Source organism: Delphinapterus leucas, chromosome X (assembly GCF_059928025.1).
Source record: "Delphinapterus leucas isolate spDelLeu-1000000601 "Yukka" chromosome X, BTC_Dleu_Yukka2, whole genome shotgun sequence".
Classification (NCBI taxonomy): Eukaryota; Metazoa; Chordata; class Mammalia; order Artiodactyla; family Monodontidae; genus Delphinapterus; species Delphinapterus leucas.
The window spans coordinates 2,380,030-2,387,291 of NC_143150.1; positions in this window are offsets into that span (position 1 = coordinate 2,380,030).

The window sequence follows — 7,262 nt, forward strand, 5'->3', positions numbered from 1 at the left end:
CAAAAAGAAATCTTACAACTCCACAACAAAAAGACAAATTACTCAAATCTAAAAATGGCAAAGAATTTGAATAGATATTTCTCCAGAGAAGATGTACAAGTGGCCAATGAGCACATGGAAGATGCTCAACATCGTTAATCACCAGGGAAATGCAAATCAAAACCATCATGAGATACCACTCCATACCCACTAGAGTGTCTGCAATCAAAAAGATGAACAGGGACTTCCCTGGTGGTCCAGGGGTTAAGATTCCTTGCTTCCAGTGCAGGGGACACGGGTTCGATCCCTGGTCGAAGAACTAAGATCCCACATGCCCGCAGTGCAGCCAAAAGAAAAAAAAAAAAAAGACGAACAAAACATGTTAGTGAGAAAGTGGAGAAATTGAAACCCTCATACATTGCACTGCTGATGGAAGTTTAGCAGCTTCTCAAAATGTTGAACATAGAGTTACCATATGACCCAGCAATTCTACCCCAAAGTATAGTCCCAATAGGTAACTTGTATGGCATGTGAATTATATCTCACTATAGCTGTTAAAAAAAGAATAGCAGGTCTTCCCTGGTGGCACAATAGTTAAGAATCCGCCTGCCAGTGCAGGGGACACGGGTTTGAGCCCTGGTCCGGGAAGATCCCACATGCCGCGGAGCAACTAAGCCCGTGCACCACAACTACTGAGCCTGCGCTCTAGAGCCCGTGAGCCACAACTACTGAGCCCGCGTGCCACAACTACCGAAGCCCACGTGCCTAGAGCCCGTGCTCCGCAACCAGAGAAGCCACTGCGATGAGAAGCCGCTCACGCACCGCAACGAAGAGTAGCTCTAGCTCACCACAACGAGAGAAAGCCCTGCAGGCAGCAACGAAGACCCAACGCAGCCAAAAAAAGAAAAAAAAGAAAAAAAAAAGAATAGTAGATAGATTTCTTGTATACCTTTTGTGTAGATTCCCCAAATGTTGACATTTTACTCTCTTTGCTTTATTCTTGTCTCTTACATCTACACACACACACACACACACACACACACACACACACACATCCACACACACATTTTCTGAATCTTTCAAATCAATTAAGACACGATGGTCCTTTATCTCTAAATACTTCAGTGTGTATTTCCTAAAAACAAGGAACATTCTCTAAGCACAGTGCAATTATAAAAATCAGGAAATTAACATTGATACAACACTATAATCTTATCCTTGTCCAGAGTTTGCCAATTGTCCCAATAATGCCTTTTCTAGAAAAGGAGCATCTCTGATCATGAATGGCATTCAGTTACCATATCCCTGGAGCAGTTCTTTGGTCTTTGTGTTTATGGCATTGACATTTTTCAAGGGCGTAGGTCAATTATTTGATAGAATATCCTCTGTTTTGGTTGGTCTGACGTTTCCTCGTCATTAGATTTAGGTTTTGCACTTTTGCTAAATCTGGAGGCACACAGTGGTGGTTTGTCCCATTACTGGTGAAGGTAACTCTGATGACTTAGTTAAGGTGGCGTCTGCCAGGTTTCTCCCCTGGTGAGTTGCTATTATTTTCCATTTGTGTGTGTGTGAGGGGGACATTTTGAGACTACTTAAACATCCTGGTCCTTGTCAAACTTTCACCCACTAGTTTTTTCAGTCATTGATCATTCTTGCTTGAATCAATCATTACTACAATGGTTGCCAAATGGTGCCTTTCCAGTTCTATCATTCCTTCTACATTTATTCTTTGGCTTCTACTGTGAGGAAGAGCTTCCCTTCTCCCCACTTACTTATTTATTTATATCAACGTGGACTCATGGATTCCTTACCTTCTGGAGGAACAAGATGTTCCAAGCTCTTCCAGACCTTCCCTGGCCCCCATTCTTACCATCAGCCATTTATCCTAGGATCCTTAGTTCATTTTGAGTGGATAATTATTGCATTTAGAAACCTATTAGGAAATTAACACACACATACCCCACGTGCATATAAGTATATATGCACACATTCATGCATGTATGTAGATGTATATCTATGGATATATGTACACTTCCACACATCTGTATTTATTATCTATCATCTATCATCATTTAATGTCTATCTGTCTCTCTCTCTCTCTCTCTATGAGTTCATACTGACATCTCTAATTCCAGATTCATTCTAGCCTTCTTCCCACATGCTTACTTGTAACTTCTTTCTATCATTGAGAAAAGCTGGCTCCCATCACCCACAGTTCATTTATGTATTTACTCAACCCTCGAATACTCAGAAAGCAGTTTCAGAATTGTCAACTCATGTCTCTGCAAACAAGAAAACTACTCTCTGGAGTTCAATATTTGTTTCTAGTTCTTTGTCTTTAGCTTAAGGGCAGATATAGGCCAAGGACTCCGTTCAAAGGTTACCTGGCTTAGTTTCTTCCCCTCCGGAGTGGTTATACATTGTTTGATGTATGGTTTGGTTCGTTGGTTTTTGTTTGTATTCCATTTTTAGGATATTTCCCCCTCCCCCGTCCTTGTGATTTTATTTATTTTAGGTAATTTGAAGTTTGGATGCTGTTTTCTAGTTATGCTGAGGGCATGGGTTTTGTGTGGTTTTATTTGTTCTTGTTTTTTTAATTGATTTTTGTTTGGAAGCTATGCTGAGAGTTCCAGATATATGGACCCCTCTGCCATTACCTTGGCTACCCAGAATGCTCCAAAAAAATCAATGTTTTGAATATGCCAGTCCTTTCCCATTTGATTTATAGATCGAATACAGTAGTAATCTAAATGCCATTAAAAAAATAAAAACTAAATGCTATGTTTAAAATGGAGCTTGACAAGGTAGTTCTTAAGAGCAAATGGCCGGGCAGAGCTGAGACGTTCCCGAGGAAGGAGGTGGAGGGAGCTGCCTTAGCAGATCCTGAGACGGATTCTAAAGGTACAGCGTTTAAGCCGCTGCGGTGTTAGCAAAAGGAGGGACAAACAGACCAAGGGGGCAGAATAGGGAAAGTGGAAGCAGACGAGCCACGTGGAGAAATTCAATGTATGACAAAGCTGGCATTGCAGGTCAGTGGAGAGAGGAGATGTTTTTCAATGAATAATCCTGGGACAATTGGCTGTCCACATGGAGAATGAAGTCTGGCAACGTTAGGTGTTGGCAAGCCTGGGGAGCCGCGAGCAAAGTCAGATACGCAGGTCGGCCTGGCAATCGGTGCAAGCCTTGGGAATGCGATTTGTCCTTCCTTAGCAGGGTGGAGGACGCATGTGGCCTGTGGCCCAGGGGCCTCCACCTGCGTGTCATCACCAGAGAAACCTGTGCTGAGCGTAAGGACGCCTGTCCACAGATGTGCGGGGCAGCCCTGTTTGTAACAGCACGAAAGGTGGAATCAACCGCACCGTCCATTAAGCTGACAATGGGACGCAACAGGTGGAGGTTAGTCCCGCAAGAGAGTGAGTACGTAGGGGCTGGTGGCACCGTTCTTCCTACTCACACACGTTTTGTCAATATTCTTTTGTGTCTTCTCTACATCTACTAGAAACAATTTTAAAGACTAAGAGTTCTGCTGAATTACCTCTGCTGAGGCACCGGGATCCTGTCCTGGCCAGAAACCTCAGAAGCCGCCCTCAGGCCCTGGCGTCTTCCCAGGGAGGAGGGCCCGGTGCTGTGACCCTGCAGTCCTGGTCACAGCAGCTGGATCCCCGGGTAAGGCGGTACCCGCGGTTAAAGTGCTGAAGGACTCCTGCACCCATCCGCTCCGTGCCTGCTGCCCCCCTACCCCCATCTTGATGCTGTAACTGGCGCTTGTGCCCGGCCCAGCAGAGGCCCCCTGAGACCCTGCTCTCGCCCTGCCCCCATGCCTGGCGCGCCCCCACCCCAGGTCGAGTGCGAGGAACATTCGAACCGCCCCTGGGGCCTCTGCTGTGCAAGGGCCCAGCACCCCTGCTCTGGGAGGAGGGAAGAGTCAAGGTTACCTCCGCCCACCGGATCCATTTGCCACCCTGTTCACAGCCAGTTTACCTAAAGACCAGTTCACCGGTTCGCCTAATTACCAGGTCACCTCCAAGCCTGAATTTGGAATTCAAATGAAGGAATTTATTTCCACCCTTTATTCGAACAGTGGCTCCAGCTTAATCAATTCTCTAATGATCAATTTGCCTAATTAAAAAAAATTAAGCATTTTGAAACCAGTTCACCGACGGCCCTTCTGTCTCTGTGGTGTGTTTCCAAGGATTGTTTTGCGCTGGGTTAGGGGTGACTGGCTCCCCTGGGGGCTCTTCTGGTTCTTCTTTCAAAAGTAGACGTGTCTAGCTGTAAAGTGTTTCCTAGAGCTGCCCAGCCCGGGTCTGTCCAGTGAAGGGGCAAGTGGCTGCCTGTGAACGTCTCACTATATCCAATCCACAAAGGAAAACAGGATCAGAGGACAGGAAGTGATGTACAAAATACCTTAATAAAATATACTTATTCCTAGAACAAAACAACTTTAGGGAAAGATCCTTATATCAAAAGGCAAAAAAGTCCTTAAAGTAACCCCAGAGATAAGAAAAGAGAAAAGGACCGGTCTGGACCCAACGGCTCCACTGTCCCTGGCCCTTGACCCTGGGCAGGTCACACCAGCCTCCTCCATAAAATGGGGCAAGAATGGTGTGTCCTTCACACAGGTGAGGAGTTAATCGGGTTAATCCATTCCCTGTTTACCGTGGAGCTGGCCTGGAGATCCACTTTAACTGCTGTAGAAACACAGATTAACGCAAGCTACTCTTAGAGGAATGCTTTGCTTTCTTTCCTTTTTAAAAATTCTTAAAATGCTAAAAATCTGGGAGGAAATCAGGCCCGATAGCCGCAGATGCAGCCTCACAGCAGCTTCCAAATGCAACCTCGCTGCCTCCCCATGACTTGTTTCTGCTTTTCCCTCAGCCTGAAGAGCTCCACCCAGGCCTCTAGATCCTTCTCTCCATCAGCACCCCCCGTCGGAAGCCTTCCTTGAGTCCCCTGCTCCGCACCCCACCGTGAGCCTCTGCCATCTTTGGAGGGTAGGGCCTGTGCCCCTCTTGCAGCCTCCCCCCTCCCTCACTCAGAAGCTGTTAATGGTCTAATGGTGGAAGGGATAATCCCTAGTCCAGGGAGGGGTGGCTCAAAGGGTGTCATTTGGGGAGAAGGGCCCCCCTGCTCTTCCCAGCTGCCTTCCAAGCAGGAAGTGAGGTGTGGGGAGGGCTGGGTACGTGGCCCCGGGAATGGGGGTGCACACTGGACTCGCAGCGGGTACCTCTATCTCTCCACTGGGATTTCTGGAGGCAGGAGGCTGGCTGGAGGGGCCCCCAGCTGGACCAGGAGGGACTGAGGGTGTGTGCTGAGAAGGAAAGGCTGGGTCACCTGTACCCCGCTCTCCTCTGCCTTGAGAGCAGGAAGCTTGGGGGCCAGAGGGCCGAGGTTGGGAGAGGAGGCTGGGCTGTGGACACGGGTGGGACCCCAAGAGGACAGGGCTGGCTGGCCCCAGACGGTCCTTAGCAAGGAGAGGCTGAGCCCGCCCTGGGAAAGGGGTGACCCCCTCGGCAGGAGCCACAGTCAGGGATGGAGCACCCTTCCCCCCTCGACCTTGGGCTGGTGGTGCAAGACAAGGCTGGTTGGCCCCAGCCTCAGGATGGGGGGTTAGGACCGGAAGGGAGGTCAGAGTGCCCTTGTCTCCATTCCGGTCCGTCCCAGTCCTGGGGATGGGCATGGGGAGCTTCAAATGGGATGTGAGGCTGGGCTGAATTTTAATTGCCCAAAAGGACCAGAAAAGTTAATGGTCAGGGGTGAGGGGCTGGGGGGAGGTGCCAGAGCACACCGCGAGCGGCATAAACAAAGCCTTATAGTGAGTTACACCAACGGGGAAAGGTCTGCAATGGCCGGTGGAGCCCCAGGAAGTGCCAGAGGGGCTGCAGGCCCAGGTGGGATTCCTGTTCCGGGCTCTGGGTGCCCAGCCCCAGGCCAGGCCTTGAGGTGGCCTCCTCCGCCTTCCCCTTAGATGGGGCCAGCGGGTGGGCCTCGGCTGGCATTGGCACAGGGCAGAGCAGGGAGCAGCAGGCAGGACGGGGGCCCGGGGGCAGGATGGCGGCACCCCAACGGGCCCTCTAGTTTCTGAAAGCCAAGCCTGGTTGACCGCGATCCCTTCCTACCCCAAGAGACCTTTCCCAGAACTGAGGCTATGGGGGCAGGGTGGGACCCCTGAGTAGTCTCAGGAAACTGAGTAGAGAGAGGGTCCCTGAGTCAGCACGGTGGCTGCCTGCAGGTTTGGAGACCAGAGGGGCTCAGATTCTTACCTATTTTCCTGAGACGGTGGCAGGCTACCATGGGTGGGCAGGCCTACAGGGCATTGTTGGGCCCGTGGAGAACAGACCGGGCCCAGCAGGGAAGCTGCAGCCTATGGGGCTCCCAGCTCAGAGGTACTAGCGATTTCCTAGGTTCCAAACTGCAGGGTGCAGAGGAGCGGGGCCCCGGAGTCTGTGGTGCTGTGCAGTCTGGGGACCCCCAAGATGTCCCTCCGTGGGGAGGACAACCGAGGGGCTCTCCCCCTCACTGTGTTCTTCTGGCCAACAGAGAAATGGGTTCCTCCGTCCCAAGAGCCCAGGCCCAGGGCCCAAACCAGCGGCGCCTTCTGCCCAAGCATGTGTTGGCTTTAGCATTTCCAGTTTTTTCTGTGTACTCTTGCAAGGCGCCTCGATCTGGGCGCTCAAGGAGTATATCATGCCCTGACGCTTACCCTCTGCTGCAGGGGGAGGTCTCTGGGACGGGGTTTTTCTCGCCATCTCGCTCGCTTTTGGCTGCCACAGCTGCACACCCAGGCAGCACCAGTATCCCATTGCGGGAAATGGCTTCCATCGCACCCGCTGCCTGGTAGCCTGGTAGCCGAGTGGAAACCATGGCAACAGGAAGCAGGGAGGATCTTCCCGTCACCCCGTGGAAAGGGCAGCCTATTTCTGGGACCTGAGCCCAGTTATTCACTAGTTCTGCATTTTGATGTGCATTTCAATTCTCGAGAGCTGGCTTTGAGGGTGCTGGGCCTGAGTTTGGGGGGGCTGGGTAAGTGACCTGCTCCCCTTCTTTCTCTGAAGGAGACTGAACTCCTGGCCCCCAACAGGGCCGTTTGTGCCGCCACAAGACTCAATCTGTAGCGTCCAATCGGATCCCTTCTTCTGCCTGAACAGGGGGAGATGGGTGCTTTGGGCGTGACTGGGGTGGAACCAGGACCCACTGAGGGGTCCCCTCACTGCATGACCTTTTCCTGTTCTGAGAGCCTGCTTCCCTGTTTCCATCAGAGAGGAACCTTTTTTTTTTTTTTT